The 17806-nt window shown below is 40.0% G+C and overlaps 2 pseudogenes; one reads left to right on the top strand and one right to left on the bottom strand.

The window, feature by feature from the left end:
- The first annotated feature begins 364 nt into the window (after window positions 1-364).
- LOC137226497 (U3 small nucleolar RNA-associated protein 14 homolog A pseudogene) lies at window positions 365-2834 on the top strand (annotated as a pseudogene).
- Window positions 2835-11115: 8281 nt separating this feature from the next.
- On the bottom strand, window positions 11116-11510 carry LOC137226810 (ferritin light chain pseudogene; annotated as a pseudogene).
- Between the last annotated feature and the right edge of the window lie 6296 nt (window positions 11511-17806).

Consider the following 17806-nt stretch of genomic DNA (forward strand, 5'->3'; position numbering starts at 1 on the left):
TCATGAGACATATCTTTTGTTTCATATTTAATCAAAAGTCTGCATTTTTATAAAGGCAGGAAATTTATAGATGACATTTACCATTTTTTTCCTTAAATACTGAAGAATTCTTTTGTCTTATTTTTAGATTCATCACTCAACCATGAGACATTTACATCTGTGGCTTTCTATTATCCCATTGAAAATATTGTAAATGTTGTAATTTGTCAGGAGTTTTTGGACCCTGGCATTATTCTAATTTATTTATTCATTCATTCATTCATCAATTCACTTATTCATCAAGTATGTAAGCTCTGCCTAGGATAAGCAGTGACTGAAGATGTGGCCCCTCTCCTGAAGATCAAGGATTATAAATGAGCCTTTTGGCTTCCGCTTCTGGCCCATGTGAGATACAGGCTGGTGAGATGAGCTCGAGTCGGGCTGCGGAGAGCAGCCTTCTGGCTTTAAACCAACAGGAAGAACTAGAGGATTTGCCAAGAGAGTACCCCTTGAGCACCAGTGAAGATGAGGGGGACAGTGATGGAGAAAGAAAGCATCAAAAGCTTCTGGAAGCAGTCAGTTCACTTGATGGAAAGAATAGGCGGAAATTGGCTGAGAGATCTGAGGCTAGTCCGAAGGTGTCAGAGTTCAGTGTCAGTTCTGAAGGATCAGGAAAAAAGTTGGTCCTTTCAGATCTGCTTGAGCCTGTTAAAACTTCATCCTCATTGGCTGCTGTGAAAAAGCAGCTGAATAGAGTCAAATCAAAGAAGACTGTGGAGTTACCCCTTCACAGAGAAGAGATTGAGCGGATCCACAGAGAAGTGGCATTCGATAAAACCCACAAGTCCTTTCCAAATGGGATCCCGTCGTGCAGAAGAACTGGCAAGCAGAGCAGCTGGTTTTTCCCCTGAGCAAGCAGCAGTCCATCTTTCCTCCCATCGAACATGTGGTCAGTGGCTGGAAGGCAAGAACTCCCCTGGAGCAGGAGATTTTTAATCTCCTCCATAAGAACAAGCAGCCAGTGACAGACCCTTTACTGACTCCCATGGAAAAGGCCTCTCTCAAAGCCATGAGCCTGAAAGAGGTGAAGATGCGCCGAGCAGAGCTTCAAAGGGCCCGGGCCCTGCAGTCCTACTATGAGGCCAGGACTCGAAGAGAGAAGAAAATCAAAAGCAAAAAGTATCACAAACTTCTGAAGAAAGGAAAGGCCAAGCAAGCCCTAAAAGAGTTCGAGAAGCTGCGGAAGGTCAATCCTGCTGCAGCACTGGAAGAACTGGAAAAACTCGAAAAGGCCAGAATGATGGAGCGAATGAGCCTTAAGCACCAGAACAGTGAGAAATGGGCAAAGTCAAAGGCAGTTATGGCCAAATATGACCTGGAGGCTTGCCAGGCTATGCAGGAACAATTGGCCAGGAACAAAGAGCTGATGCAGAAGATCCAGGTGGCCTCCAAGAGTGCGGAAGAGGAGGGAGGTGCGGAGGAAGAGGGTGAACCCTTTGTCCCTGACGTGGTGAATGAGGTGCAGGTGAAGGCAGACAGACCGAACCCCTGGATGTTCAGGAATCACTCAGGTGACACAAAAGAGGCTGAGGTCCAGGGGGACCCTGAAGAACTTGCAGAGCCTGCAGCTCAGGAGGCTCCTGAAAGTGAGGAAGAAGGACCAGTGGTAGCGGAAGAAATTCCGTTGAAAGAATTTGAGGAAAGGTGATCACTTAGACAAAAGTCTGGGCTCAACCAGATCGCCAAGCCAGTGGGCAGTCAAGAAGCAAAAGATCTTAGCAGCTAGGAGGTGCTGTCTGAATTGAGGGCACTGACTCAGAAACTCAACAGGGAGAGCCATCAGTCCAGGAAGCAAGAACTGAGTTCAACGAGGACAGTTCTGGCGGTCCAGAGAGAGGAACCTGCCGGGGAGGAAGAGGAGCCTCTGTTGCTGCAGAGGCCGGAGAGAGCACGAACTCTGGAGGAACTGGGCAAAGAAGGATGTTTTCAAAACAAGGAGCTTCCCAGAGCTGTGGAAGAAGGGCAGCAGTTGGAGAGGAACCCAAGTAATCATCTTGGTGTCCCCAAGGAGAAGAAAAGGAAGGAGCAAATGATTGATCTCCAGAACCTCCTGACCACAAAATCTCCTTCCATGAAGTCCTTGGCAGTTCCCACGACAGTAGAGGAGTTGGAAGATGAAGAGAGAGATCAAAGGCAGATGATAAAGGAAGCTTTTGCTGGGAATGATGTCATCAGAGACTTCTTGAAAGAGAAGAGGGAAGCTGTGGAGGCGAGTAAGCCGAAGGATGTGGACCTGACTCTGCCTGGCTGGGGCGAGTGGGGTGGTGTGGGCCTGAAGCCCAGTGCAAAGAAGAGACGCCGGTTTCTCATTAAAGCCCCTGAGGGTCCTCCAAGGAAAGACAAGAATTTGCCAAATGTGATTCTCAATGAGAAGCGGAACATCCATGCAGTGGCTCATCAGGTGCGGATGCTTCCATATCCATTCACACACCATCAGCAATTTGAAAGGACCATTCAGACCCCTATAGGATCTACATGGAACCCCCAGAGGTCCTTCCAAAAGCTGACTATGCCCAAGGTTGTCACCAAGCCAGGCCATATCATTAAGCCTATAAAAGCAGAGGATGTGGGCTACCGGTCTTCCTCAAGGTCGGACCTCTCTGTCGTACAGAGAAATCCAAAATGACTTCTCCATACGTCACAAAAAACAGCTGAAGAAAAACTCTAGATTGAGTTGCTGGAGCAGTGACACCTTGGTGCCCATAACTGGGCGCCCTGACTGCTCCTCCATTGGCCCGGTTTTACTCCGAGCTGCAGGATCAGTTCCAAAACTGGCTTAGCACACCGCGGGTGTAGTTAAGCCACATGTTAGAAATAAAGGCGTTTTTTTAATCTAAAAAAAAAAAAAAAGGATTATAAATGAAAGAAAATTTTCAGACCTATATATATTTATGTGTTGTTTATTTCAGATGTTGATTTAGACTTTATATGTTTTTTAAATGTTTTTAAAAATCAGCCACAACCTAAAACTTTTCATTGAATGCATACATTATTACCATTTCTAAACTGTAGGCTCGTCTTTCTTTGACCTTTTCTGAAGGGCATACTCTTTGAATACTGTGTTTATTCTTCTGTATGTATCATAGACACTTTTGATAGCATATGACTTCTTTCTAATACATCTACAAACTAGGCAGAACACAGTTTTGATTTCATTACCCTATTTTTCCCCATTCTTTATTACAGGTATTAAAGAAAGAATAAAATTCTTGACAGGTTACTGTATAGCTACTTTAGAATGTAGGAACTAGACATGAAAAGGGCCCTTTCAACTTGCTATCAACTGATCATTAGTTTCTCACCATTTCTTCTGGGTGCTCAGAAAAATATGGCCAGGTGTAGGAGAGGAGTTTTAGCAGACAGTATTGAGTTTATGTTCTATATCCCACAATATGATTTTCATCCAGTTGCAGGAGCACTCCAGTGATAGTCCCAGGACATGGAGGACAAGAAGATTTATGCCCTAGCACAGCACAGTCCTTAGATAGGGAGGCCATCAAGGGGGTTACTAAGCGTGGTTCCCCACCCTCAGTTCTCAGCCCAACCCTAACAAAACCAACCCAGGGATGTTCCCAAAGAGGTGGAGAGACAGGTGGCCTCCCAGAACTCAGGCTTTCATGATCATCTCCCAGGATGTCATCTGACACCCCAACGCGACACCAGAACATGCCTTAAAGTTGGGACAAATCAAAGACGAGATTCAAAGGCTTTGCAGAGGTGCCCTGGTGCAGTGAGCAAACTGTAAAAAGCTGCCGCTTACTGATAGCTTGAAATACACAAGCAGGCATGGCGCTGTCACAACAGCCCTACATGGTTGATAAGGAAGCAGAGGCGCAGTGATTTACCTGGAGGTAACAAAATTCTGGAGCTGGAATTCATACCCGTGTTGGCCATGAATTCCACAGTTATGGACAGTATTGCAGACAGTATAACAGCCCATACTCTTAACCACTATACTAACCTGCCCATCAGATGCCAAAATGTCACACTATCTCTGAAGCCTAAATCCTTATTCTTTAAAATAACATTTTAAATCTATGATATCTCTTGAGTAACAAAGTTTACACCCCAGAAACCCATCCTTATGTGAAAACTAAATAATTGTTGCTATAGTTCAATGCCATTTCTTTTTACTTTATGCTGCCAAGCTGTGTTCGATAGACACTATTACCGCTGTAGTAAGTATGCATTAGAATTAAAGACGCTCTGTAAAACAGCAACGAGTCTGCCCTGTTTCGTTGCAAAACATGCCTCTATTTTAGAAAAGTAGATTAATTTTCCCCCCACTGGATTGTTTCCGTTTAAACCATCTTACAACCAAAGCTACCTTACCGTAATTTATGTTTAGCTTTTTTAATAAAAGCCTTCTAATAATGTCTCTTGCATATGAAGGACTTTATAGTATTGTATGTGATATGCAAATTGTTTCCACCAAAACAAACTAAAAGCAGGTTTGTACATATTCTGTATTATTTAATGATGTAAAACTCTAGCTCTTGAAGTAATTAATTAGGGATCATTAGGAATTATCGTTTTGGATCATGGTCAGGGAACATTTTAAAAATCAATGAACATTGAAGGCTTCACTCTCTCCACACCCTAAAAAACAAAAATGATTAAGAACAAATTCCTCGGGTATTGTCAGCACCCTCGGAACACTCACGTCTGGTATCTTCTGCAACAGCTCAATCAATAGGGAAGAGTAATGTAATAATTGCTGCAGCATTTTCTGTAATTCCTCATTGTGATAGCAACAGCGTTTCAGTGATATTCAGAGAGACTATTTATGGTGCTTAAGGTAAGAAGGTTCTGCCATGTGCAGAATAACAAGTAGATCAGCGTGGATATTTAACCCTTAATGTGAAAAACTCAGTGAAAGTAAAGAAGCAGTTGAGCACTTATCGTAAACTTAAGTTATCAAATTCTCTCTGTGCCAGACAATAGTCACAGGACATTGAGCCACAGGGCATTTGAACAGGCAGAATAGTATTTGATGACCATTAATTAATAGAGGACCAGTTGAATAAAATATGGTATATCCACACAACAGAAGATTATGCAATTGTTAAATAAATTGTTAAAAGATGAGGAAGCTTGCTGTGTACTGATATGAAAACTTCTCCAAGATATTTTATTGAGTGGACAAAGCAAACTGCAGGATATTTTGTATATACTAGTCTACTTTTTACATATAATCGGAAGAAAATTAAGCACATACATTTGTATTTACTTCTATATCAATAAGGAAACTCTGAAAGCTATATCTAAAACTAATAACGTTTTTACCTGGGCGTATTTGTGGTAAGGTGGGGGTACTGGGGTGGATGGAAGACATTAATGAATGCAAGCTATTTATATAATTATCTTTATATAAATATCATTATATATTTTATATATATAAATTATTTATATACATGTAATGAACATGTGAATGTATTACTTATTCAATAAATTTAAAGTTGCTTAAGTGATGTATGTACCGTCAACAGGAAACTAGTTAAGTAAATATGGCAGATTCATAGAGTGGAATATTATGTGGCCATAAAACAGAATAAGGAAAGTCTTTATGTGTTGATAGAGAAAGATCTCTCAGATGTGTTACTGTGTTTAAAAGGATATTCACGTGCAGAATAATGTCCTTCACATGCTACCATTTTTTTGGAAGGAGGAGGAATATAAACTTGTACTTGCTTGTGGATGATTAATTAGCTCTAAAGGGACATACACAGAATGAATATCTGTGGTTGGTTCTGTTGAGGGAAACAACTTTGTGGTGTAGCTTGAGGGTAGAAGGGAGACTTTTCACTGAATAGCCTGTTAATGCTTTTTTTAAAAAAAAACATTTGACTGTTATTATCTTTTTATAAATATAAAATTCAAGCATTTAATTTTTAAAACAGTATTTAATTATAATTACTGCTTTTTCCTAAACAAAGAAAAGAATGAATCAATAAATTGATCTCAAAAGTGCAGAAAAGAAGAAAACCAAGCTCTAATTTATCAAACTAATTTATCAAATTATTAATCCAACTACTATCAAACTACTAATATTTCTTCTAATTTTCTTCTATACTAGTTTGACTGTAGTGTACTACTTTGATTCAAACTTAGCTTAATAAACTTAACTGGATTCATATTTTCTAGACATGTAAATACATGTCATATTTGTCTCTCATCCACCCCACCTCCCACTCCAGGAAGGGAAGACTAAACGGACTGAGATTGCATAAGTTAAATTTTACCTGGTTCATTATCACTTTCAAATAATTTATGCATATTAAGCAGCTGCTTTTCTTCTCCTATGTGTCAATCATGCAAATTAGCAAGACCTCAAAGAAACTAGCCCATAATAAATCAGTTGTTAAGCTAAGTCTTTCACAGGGTTATCTTTCCCTGTGCAGATGTTAACAGCTGTAGAGCACCCACACTTCCACATTGGAAAGTAGTGGAATGATCATGAGTTTATAGTTAAACACATGTAAGGTTTAATCTTGCCCTGCCATTTATAATCTACATGTCCTTGGACAAATCATTTAATGCCTTTATGCCTCGGTTTTCCTTATCTGTAGAATTGGAATGCAAATGCCTATGCACAGGGCTGTCGTTTATATAAGGTAGGAGACTAAAGTGTTTAGTAGAACTTTTTTTACTGGGATGACCAATTGTCCCAGTTTCCCTGAGACTTTTTCCTTCAGCCCTGAAAGTCCCACATCCTGGGAAACTCCTTAGTCCCAGGCAGATCAGGACAGCTAGTCACCCTATTTGCTACAAAAGGAATATTCAGTGTGAATTAAAATTTTGGGTGCCCAAACCTGGGAGGGCAGTAGTGTCCACAGTAGATTATTTTTATTCCTTCTTGAGAGCCTTCAGTGAGGACACAAAAAGTCAGTTCTGAAAGTTTTAGGCAATTAAAGTACAAGATTGGAAAAAAAAGAAATTAAGATTTCACTACTTGTGAAGGCAATATGTGGTTCTATGATAATAGAAATACTGTAGGACATTTGATGAGCGCTTATATATGTGTATGTGTATATGTATATATGTGTGTGTGAATGCATATGCCAGACACTGTTCTAAGCACTTCACATCCTTTATATCATTTAATGCTTACAATCCTATAAGGAAGGTACTGTTACTCTCATTTTACAGATGAAGACACTAAGGCACAGAGATGTTGAGAAATTTGCCCATAGTCACCAAAGAGGAGATGATCAAGGTGCGATTCAAAAACAGTAGAATGGTTCTGGAGCCCATTCTCTATTAAACGTGCCTCTAAAGGACCCTCAATATTGAGAACTTCATCATTCATTTCTATTGTAAATTCTATAAACAGAAGTTCATCAGAGAACATTGAGGTAGGAACTCCACAAGGAGTTCTCAACTGAGCAGGAGGGAGATGCAGCTGCTGCCTCTGGGAACCTTAGGAAACTCTGAAGAAGAAGGTGGAGCAGCCTCAGCTATTCATCATGGACACACTGACACTTTTGAGTATTGGAGTGTGACAAGGGGGAGTCAGACTCCTAGTTATTCCCTTTTTCCCCTGCTTCCCTCAACTTCTAGGAGAACTTGGCGGCTAGCTGAAGCAGTTCACAGAAAAATCTACCCACATCTTTGACCACAACAACACTATGAAGATTAAAGGGAGAAGTGTGTCCATTACAAAATGAAGACCCACCTTCCCCAAACCTACTTCTTTGTTACCTCCTGCCACTAAGCATGGACTCTGCTGAATCTCCTGTCCCCAGTATGGAATGGACTGGGAAGAGCACTGACCTAGAGAGATTTTTAAACAACCTGTCCAAAAGCACTACCTCTTAGCCATTCTGTGCCTCAGTTTCCTTGTCTGTAAAATGGGTCTTATAACATTATTCCTCTCTACATCACTCACATTATTATGAGGATCATGAAATCTTGGTCTGTATAGTAAATATTTGTGGAATGCCTAATACGTACAAGGTTATAAATGAGAGAAGACGACAATAACAACAAAAAGAAAGTACAAGATAGGCAGGGAAAGGTGAGTAGTGATTTGACTTGGGAGCCAGATGGCCTGCATTTTAGTTCTGGTTTTGTTGGAGACCAACTATGTGTCTGGCCTCAATGCCACTGGGCCTTGGGTTCATCATCTATAAGTGAGAAATTTAGATCAGCTCTTTCTTAGCTCTAAAATTCTATTTTAGGGATAGTCAGAAATCCCCAACTGCTGTGAAAAATCTCTGCACACCACTAAGAGGAGATGAAAAAGCTCAGCACCCCTTGTCTTTTCAGTCCCTCCAACGCTGTGAGCATGTATCGAGCACTATCTACTGCGTGGAAAACTTTCTGCTGAGTAGCAACAAGGTGAATGAGACCCAGCCCGTGCCCTCCATTCACATAGGACTGAGTGAGAATTATTTTTGCCTGCCAAAATCTGAGAAATCTCTGGCAGGAAGTGGGTTACCAGCTGGGGCTGAAGGTTGGGTAAATCTTTAATGGGCAGTAGATGACAAGGCACTGAGGGCAGAGGCAGCAGCCTGAACGGCAGGGGAGTGCTAGTTGTCTAGAATCCTGCTGCAGACTGCAAAGAGAGGTCACGGGGCTTGGTGAGAGCAGATAGTAAATATTACAGAGAGCTCTTCTACTAGGGTCACAGCTACCCAGACTGCTAAGTGGGAACGAAATACCACCCAGACTGCTAAGTGGGAAAGAAAATGGAGGCCGTGGGTAATACGGGGGAGCAGAGAGAGGAGAACCTGAAGTGGAAGCCTAAATGCAAGGCCCAGGAAAGGCTTCTTTAGAAAAGGCGGGGGTGGGATTTGAACAGGTTTGTGAATATATGACAAATTAGCAGCCGAAAGAGAGCAACATAGAAAAGTTCACTTTGGGAAGGAGCAGGGAATTTTATTCTTTCCAGACTTCAGCTACGGGAAGAAAAGAAAACTTCAAGAAAATGAAAATAGTTGATAAAGGGTGGGGAGAGGTGGAATTGGAGGAAGGTCGTCAAAATTCCAGTCATAAGACAAATAAGTGCTAGGGATGTAATGTACAACATGATGACTACAGTTAACACTGTTGTAATCATATATAGGAAAGTTGTTAAGAGAGTAGATCCTGACAATTCTCATCACAAGGAAAAAAACATTTGTTTTTCTAAATCTGTATGAAACGATGGATGTCGACTAAACTTATTGTAATAATCATTTCACGATATATAAGTCAAATCATTATGCTGTACACCTTAACCTTATACAGTGCTATATGTCAATTACATCTCAATAAAAGTAAAAAAATAAGTGCATTTAATAATAATACTACCAAAAAAAAGAAAATAGTTGGTGGAATTTGTGTTACATGGTCTCAATCAACAGAGTAAAGTAACAGTCAACAACACTGCACCAGCCCTTAGTTGACTCCATTTTCACCTCAGTTTGGTGAACTGTTCTTCATGTTTCTATAACAAGGACAGTGGTACTTAATTAGTGGGATAATTAATGTTTTGGTTAACTGAAGGCTTACTGAAGATTTCAAACAGAAATTCTACCTTTGTTCCAACTTCTGTTTTTAAATTTTGTAGAAGTCTATTATTCTACTCTCCTTTCTTGGAAATTAAAATGTAAAAATGGGCTTAAAGTTAGGATTTATTGGGTTTTTTAATAAAATATTCTCAATTTTAAAATCGATGATTATAGAAAATATGGAAAATAAGAAAAGTGTGAGGAGGAAAAATTTTCACATAGCCCACAGCCCAAACATTACTAATATTTTGGGGCTAGTATTTCCCTCTAGTTTTTTTTTTTCTAGGCATTTTTAACTGTTATGGTCTGATGCAAATAATATATATTGGGTTTTTTTTCCATTTAATCATAGAAAACAGGAATTTTCTCATTATTACAAACTGTCAAGAGTTTGCCTACACTCTTCATTTTAATATCTGAATTCTATGATGAAACTATGCCATTAATTATTTAGTCACTCCTCTATTTGGACATTTGGGTTGTTTTTAATTTTTCACCATGACATATAATGCAGCAGTATGCAAATTAGAAAGGAGTTTTCTAATTTATTTAGGATAATTTTCTTAACTTTGATTCACATACCATACAATTCATCCATTCAGAAGTGTTTTGAATTAAGTTTTAATTCTGTGATTAAGGATCTGGCTGTTACTAATGGTCAGTTGTTTCACTGGGAACAATGATGTCCCAAAGTAAAAGCCCAGGACAGTGTTGTCCAATGGAAATATAATGCAAGTTATATAGGTAATTTTAAATCTTCGAGTAACCACATTTTTAAAAAGTAACAAGAAACAGGTGAAATTCATTTTAATAATACAATTTTATTGAACTTATATCTAAAATATTTTCAGCCTTTTTTTTTCGGCTGCAAAAAGCTTTACTGTTCCCATTTGGCCCAAGGCTTGGGAGAGGGCCCCAGGGTGGTTACAAAGCTGCCTAGTGGCTGCAGAGACAGGGCTTCAGGCAGAAGCTCTGACGCTAGAGGGGCTCCTCAGACGCCGCTGTGGGACAGGCTGGGACCTGGGACCCTTTACTGGCGTGCTTGCACCTGGACAAATGTCTCCTCCAGCAACAGAATACAAAGAAACTATAAGGGACTAAAAATAACTGCCTGCTTGCACAGTTGGGGCAAATTATGAACAAAGAGATACAAAAAGGCCAAAACCCAACTGACACTTCAGAGGTGTGGGGAGCAAAAGCAGGATACTAGGCATGATCCCTGCTCACAGCACCACCAGAGGGATGGGCAGACCACCTAAGCCGCCCCTCCAGCCCCACCCGCCGATCTACCCCTACCCTCACCCCATTTAAGGGACCAGTGCAACGCACCCTCGCCATTCCCAGGAACGAGCGAGGGCACCTGTTACTTGCTTTTGCTCCCTCATGCTGCAGCATGAGTCCCAATAAAGCCTTGCCTAAATTCCCCTTCTGGCCTCTTTATCAATTTCTATTGATTAAAGAGTCCAAGAACCCAGGTTGGTAACAGCTGGGCTCCAGAAGGCCCTAGCCATGCCTGAGGGTGAGTGTTTGGAAGAGAACTCGCCCAGCCCTGCCTGGGGACCAACCAGCTTGCAGAGGTGAGTCACGTGGTCCTCATCTTCTCTGTGAGTTTCAGCTGCTCAGCCAGGTCGCGGCTCTCCGGGAAGTCACAGAGCGGGGCGTCTGGCGGGCAGCTTCCACAGAGTCCTGGGTTTTACCCCACTCATCTTGGGGTGGCTTCTGCACGTCCAGGAAGGGGGCCGGCCCGCTGGCTTTGCATTTTCAAGAGACGGCTGGGCACCCTCGCGCTTCTCCTCGGCCAATTCGTGGAAAAAGTGGCCCACGCTCTCCAGAGCCACGTCGTCTCGGTGGAAATAGGAGCCCAGAGAGAGGTAGGTGTTGAAGGCCTGCAGATGCAGGTTGCCCGGGCCGTGGACGGTGACCTCCATCTCGGTGGAATAATTGCGACGAATCTGGGAGCTCATGGTTGATTGGTGATAAGGCGCTAAGCTCAAAAAATGGTGTTGGCTGGTCCTTGTGGCCGAGGATAGGTCAGTGGTTGGTTCTGAAGGCTGCGACTGGAAAAAGGTTGGAGTTTGGTCAGAGGCTGGAGCAAAGGGCGTCCCTGGGCCTGTTCTGTCCAAATACTGTTGAAGCAAGAGACAGATACGCGGACCACCAAGCTCACTGCCTCAGACTTTAATCAATATAAAAAATTATTACTGAGATACTGTCTTTTTTATCCACGTTCAGTTTCCAAAAATCTAGTATGTATTTTAAACTTTAGCAAGTCTCAATTTGAACTAGTCATATCTCAAATACTTGACAGCCTCATGTGGCTAGTGGCTACTATGTTGGACAGTGCTTGCAGGTCTAGGAGTTTGGCTGACCAAATCTTTGGAAGGTAGCAGAAAGTTGCTTTAAATATATCTTCTGATTTATTTCCCCTTATCTTCCTTTTTTAAATTAAAAAAAAATGAAGCAGGAACAAAATTTAGGTAACTGAAAAATCCTCCTAGAGAATGGTTAACTAAGTACTTACTCCTTTCACATACTACTTCATACTGAATATTTCTACCTCATGAGTAACAATTTATAATGTGTGAAAAAAGATGGTTTTAAAATATCTACTCTGTTATTCCAGTTGGAGGCTGGAGCTATTTCTGTTTATAGAATCTATGTGATTGTGCTGAATGCTAAACATCAGTGCTAACATTCTCCCCTAGTGGTAAATACTTTCCTTTATTGGGTCTTTAATGATGAAATAAACAGGAAAGAAAAAAAACATAAATGGATTTCACTGTTCTATGCAGGTGAAAACCATGTTTTTCAGTGTATTCTTTTCGCAATAAGTATTTGATCTGAGGGCCTCTATAATCCCAGGACACACAATCGTTCTCTGTTGTATGACAACTTCCTGCCATGAATAATTATTTTCCAAAAGCTATCAGGTCAGAGATGAAGCAGAGAGTGGGGGAAAGAGTCCATGGTGACCTCAGGCAGATTTTTTTACTAGTAGGAATCAGTCAGCTAGTTATTACCACCTGGCGCTGCTAATGAGTCTAGTTGGGAAAACAAAGCTGCTGAGCGTTCCACAGCAGGCTGTGCTGTGGTCCAGGTCTGGGGAGTCCTTTGGGGTCTGGTGAGCATGTGAAGATACATTTTAAGGTGTTTTGATTATTACAGAAATCGAACTCTTAGTTCTTCAGTTTTAAAAGAAACTTGTTGGGAATTCCCTGGAGGTCTAGTGGTTAGGACTCGGTGCTTTCACTGAAGAGGGCTGGGGTTTTATCCCTGGTTGGGGAACTAAGATCCTACAAGCCGCACAGTGCAACCAAAAAAAAAAATGTTGCTGAGAAAACATTATCAGTTATTGATTCATTTATGCTTCTGTAACCTAAGTATTTTACTGTATTCACAATATAATTTAAAAAACAAATATATCTGATACATTAAAACCCATTTATTTGTAGTACTCTCAGAGGAAGTATACTAGCTCTTCCAAGAAAGTATTTCCACTACTAATTCAAATTGCCTCTGACAATCTAAATAGACAATATAGTGCAGTTATCCAGAGCAGGAAGGCTATTGTCAGAGAGTCCTAGATTCATATCTGACCTCCACCAGTTACCAACCCTGTGACCTGAAGAACATTATTTTTCTGTGCATAAGATCTTTTCTAAAAATAGGAATAGTGAGAGTTATTTGAAGGCTCAAGTGAGATAATGCATATGTGGTACTTAGCCGAATGCCCATCACTGCTGTCATTGTCGTAGGGATTTTGGGGGGAAAAGGGGTTATTATTATCACATACATCTCACGTATTCCAAGGTATCACAGGGTAGAGAATAGCAAATGAAAAAGCCAGGGGAATAGCAAATAATCAAGCATCAATTATGTGACCCAACTGCTGTGCTACATGAGAGGAAAGCATGGCTATCCCGTAAGTTGTGAGAATGAGGGGAAAAAAGACTGGAGTGATGGGAAGAGGAAGTAGTAGGAAATATTAAAGTAACTTATTTACCAAAAAAGATGCTTTACTAAAACACTTCACATGTTGTTAAGTAATGCATTCAATATACATTTGTTGAACGGTAACCATATGCAAAACACTGTGCTTGGTATTGGGGTTACAAAGATTTAGATAAGTTCGCTGCCTTCAATAATTTCAAAGCCCAGCAGTGTGTTGCCTTTATTATTGTACTGCAGTATGTACCACCTTGCCTTGTAGTCCTTGACTTGTTCGTCAGTGTTGGCCTCTTGATTGCTGTCTTATTCACATTTGTACCTCTGCACTCAGTACCGTGCCTGGCTCATAATGGGTACTCAGTAAGTGTTTGCTGATGTGAATTCCTTAGCATGAAAAAGGGATTCAATCGCTATTGAATTTCCAACTGTAATAGATAAGCTCCTTGAAGGCAAAGACCCATGCTTGTAAACGTCTTGATGCAAAGAAACTTCTTGATATTAGGTTAGCAGTTATGCCAAAATTAAAATACCATTATTAAAATGAGTTTGTGTAATATTAAAATGCAGTTACTGCAGTCTCAATTTTCAGCAGGTTCGTTTAGTCACAGGTGCATAAAATATACAATTGCATTGCACTCTTATCTAATTAAGGGCAATAAAACAGTGCAAATATGCTCTCCGATAAATAGGTTATACTTGAAGTTTGGAAAAACTTTTATTTTTCAGTGAGATGCTGTAAATAAGCTTTTCGCTGAATCATAAATGCTGGGACTTCATCATTTGTTTTCCCTTCAGATTACTTTGGTCTATTTCCTATTTTTAAAAGTAATAAAATTTAAGTAATAAATATGTTTAAATGAGGAAAAACTGATTACATCATATGTGTGTTTTCCAATTCTCATGTGGACGTTATGTAGTCAGTGAGAGCAATTCATAATACTGTTGCAGTGTATTTGATAAAATTATGTTTTGAGAGTGCATCCTTTCTGATGTCCTGTGAAGTTGCGCATTGTGATATCATTACTGAACTTGGATAGATTGTGGAAGTTTGTAACTGATGCCTTGATAGGATGAGCAGAGACAGGCTATAGATATTCCTAGTCTATTAAAGCTTATTATAATCAGTAGTCAAATCAAATTGTAATCTACAGCCTAATCCAAGAATGATGACTTTCCATTAATCTGTGACGGATTTTTATTTCTTTATTATGAGCTAAATGTGTAAACACAGAAGAATTAACAAAGCCATCTTGGCACAATCTAATTCTCAGGGCTCCCTCTGCTGGTAGTGAAAGACAACAAATTTACAGAGAGTTTAAGAATAAGGGTATTATCATTATTACAATTTTGCCATTTATATTAAAGCTAAATTTAATGTTGGACACTTATGCAATGAAACCAAATGTTTTGGTTTACAACTAGCTAATTTTCCCACTAAAGATTAAGTGATATTTTTGTGGTTGAATTAGTCTTTTCATCATAAAAAATTGAACTATTTTGTATCTAAAATAAATATTCACCAGCGTTATAAAGTATAATTTATAACATAACTTACACAAATGATTACCAGCAACTTACATAAACAGGATCAGAACACTTAACAGAGACATAGTGAAGATTTAGTAGCTACCCGAACTACTTCATCCTCCCCTATATAATTCCTATAAAACGTAAATACGTACCCCACGTACCAGCTGATAAAACAGTTACGTTCTGGGCCATAATATCTCAACATAATACATAAAAATACAGTTTAAATGGAAAAATATATTTAACTTGCAAGTCTCTGAGACCAAGCAGTTGTATACAGAGTGCCCTTTTTACTTTGAAAAGTACATTCACATTTATCATCACATTTTATCCTAACATCCCTGAGATGGAGCAGTTTCTATCATCCCCATTTAACAAGCAGAGTAACCAAGGTCAGAGAGGTTAAACAGTTGGCCCCAAATTACACACTAGTTAGTGGAAAAGAGCCTTGGGCTCTTTCAATAAGGCCTCAAGGCCTCTCTCTCTTGAGGACTACTTAATTAAAAGCACCAAGAAAATTATGTAAATTATCTCATTTTTTATTAACCATGTTGTCTTGAATTGCCTGCCCGTATTCTTCACAGTATCCTATTCAGACTATCTCTTAATAAACCCGTATCTGAGGGCTGTAGACAATTTTCAACTAAGCTTACTGGCAGTGAATTAGAAGAGAACTGGCGAGGAGAGATCATTTCAGCGTTATCCACTGTGTTGGTGATAAAGGGTGAGCTGTGTTCTCCTGGCTCTGAGTTCCCAGATCATTTGGGAAGTGGTGAGAGTTCTGCCATTTTATGGGATCATAATCTGGGTTCTAACTGGGTCAACCTCAAGATAAAGCGAATATTCAAGTTCCCAGGAGTCACCCAGGCCTATAAGCAGAGGATCTTTTGAGACCAAATCACAAACTTAGCTTTTTTTCCATGCATAAGTGAACAACGTTTCAGCAAAATTTAATGACAGAGTTGAGACCAAAGATTATGGTCTAACTAACAATCCTCAATGAAATAGGTTTGATGGTTTCAGTTCAGTGCATATCATGAAAGCATTCTGGCACAATTGATAGGATGTTCATGAGGAGGTAATATACAGATCCACAGATTAAATTACTTTTCACCCCAAGAGATATTTATAGGGGTGATCTATCAAGGTTACAGGGAAGAGCAGTGACATGACAGTAAGAATGCTCAAACTAAGCTTATATGCTGGAACATAAAGACACCTGCAATTGTGTCCTTGTTAACTACTGCAATGTGTCCTTGTAAACTACCACAATTGACAACTTTTCATTAAAAAGTGTTTTGGGGGCTTCCCTGGTGGTGCAGTGGTTGAGAGTCCGCCTGCTGATGCAGGGGACACAGGTTCGTGCCCTGGTCCGGGAAGATCCCACATGCCGCAGAGCAGCTAGGCCCGTGAGCCATGGCCACTGAGCCTGTGCGTCCAGAGCCTGTGCTCCGCAACGGGAGAGGCCACAACAGTGAGAGGCCCGCGTACCAAAAAAAAAAAAAAAGTATTTTGGTGTAGGAATCAGTTCTAAAGATTTATACTTGTTTTTCAAGTTGAATAAAAATGCAAAAATATGTCTATTTTATTATAGAAACTACCTACCACTTAAGATATATGGAATTACTTTTTCTATAGCAAAAAAAAGTCAATTTATTTTATTATAGAACAGATGCTACTTATATCTTAAAATAAGGAGTAAAAACCAGAAATGTAAAATTAATATGTTTTCACAGCTATAAGTCCATTCAATTGCAAAACATTATTTTTCTGAATAGAAACTTTAGGAAACATTTTGCCTTCAGAAAGGCAACTACATTTCAGTGTTAGATGGTACAGATAGATGAAACTGTCATCTTCTACCCCACAAACTTTACTCCAATAACTCTTATTGTGATGAAATGTGGTCCACCTGACCTTAGAATTCACACACACATTGTATTATTTCCTTGACCTTGTCAACAATTGAGAAAATAGACCTAACTATGCTTTCAAAAGTATAGTAACACTTAAACTATACGTCATGTATCTGATCACTTCATTCTTCAGAATACAACACCCAAGGAACTGGAAGGAAACCGAAAAGACATCTAAGACATAAAAATAAATCAGGCCAAAGTTCATCCCCTTTCTTCCTGAGAAAATTCCTTGACCCCTCTTTTAGAGTCTATTTACTCTTTTATATATATTCCAATAAGCTTGGTTACCCTGGAAGAAAAGTATTTCTAGAGGTGGGCAAACTGACATTAAGAACAGCATTATGCATATGCACATATATATACCAGATACAAATCAAATTACCACTCAGGTCCGGACAAAGGGAGAATTGTGAAATACACGCCCACAAATCCATCTCTAGTCTAGTCATAATATCAGAGAACAAGATTGAAATGTATATTTTATAGTCTCTAATGAATGATGAGCTGAAGAATCTGTATTGCCTGCTAACTCAAATAAGGAGTATAGGCTGTATAGGCTGTCACAAACCCAGAAAGAGACCCCTGAGAAGATTTACACTAGGGAGGGAAGGACAGGCCTCTTCCTCCATGCCTGAGTGGAAGCCCAGACCAGGGCCAGCCAGGGAGGGGAGCAGCCAGAGTTGGCAGCCCATATAATAGGTATTCACGTCTCTAGGTAGGGCCACTTCTACAGGGTCTCCACGGTAGGTTCTTCTGCCCTACTTGTATTTCAGCACAGAAAAGCTGTGTCCCCTACCGTTCCTGGGCAGCATCCAACGGGGGTGGGAGTGAAGGAAGATCTCTTTCTTCTGGTTTTGAGGTATTCTGACAAGAGCA

Source organism: Pseudorca crassidens, chromosome 6 (genome assembly GCF_039906515.1).
Source record: "Pseudorca crassidens isolate mPseCra1 chromosome 6, mPseCra1.hap1, whole genome shotgun sequence".
NCBI lineage: Eukaryota > Metazoa > Chordata > Mammalia > Artiodactyla > Delphinidae > Pseudorca > Pseudorca crassidens.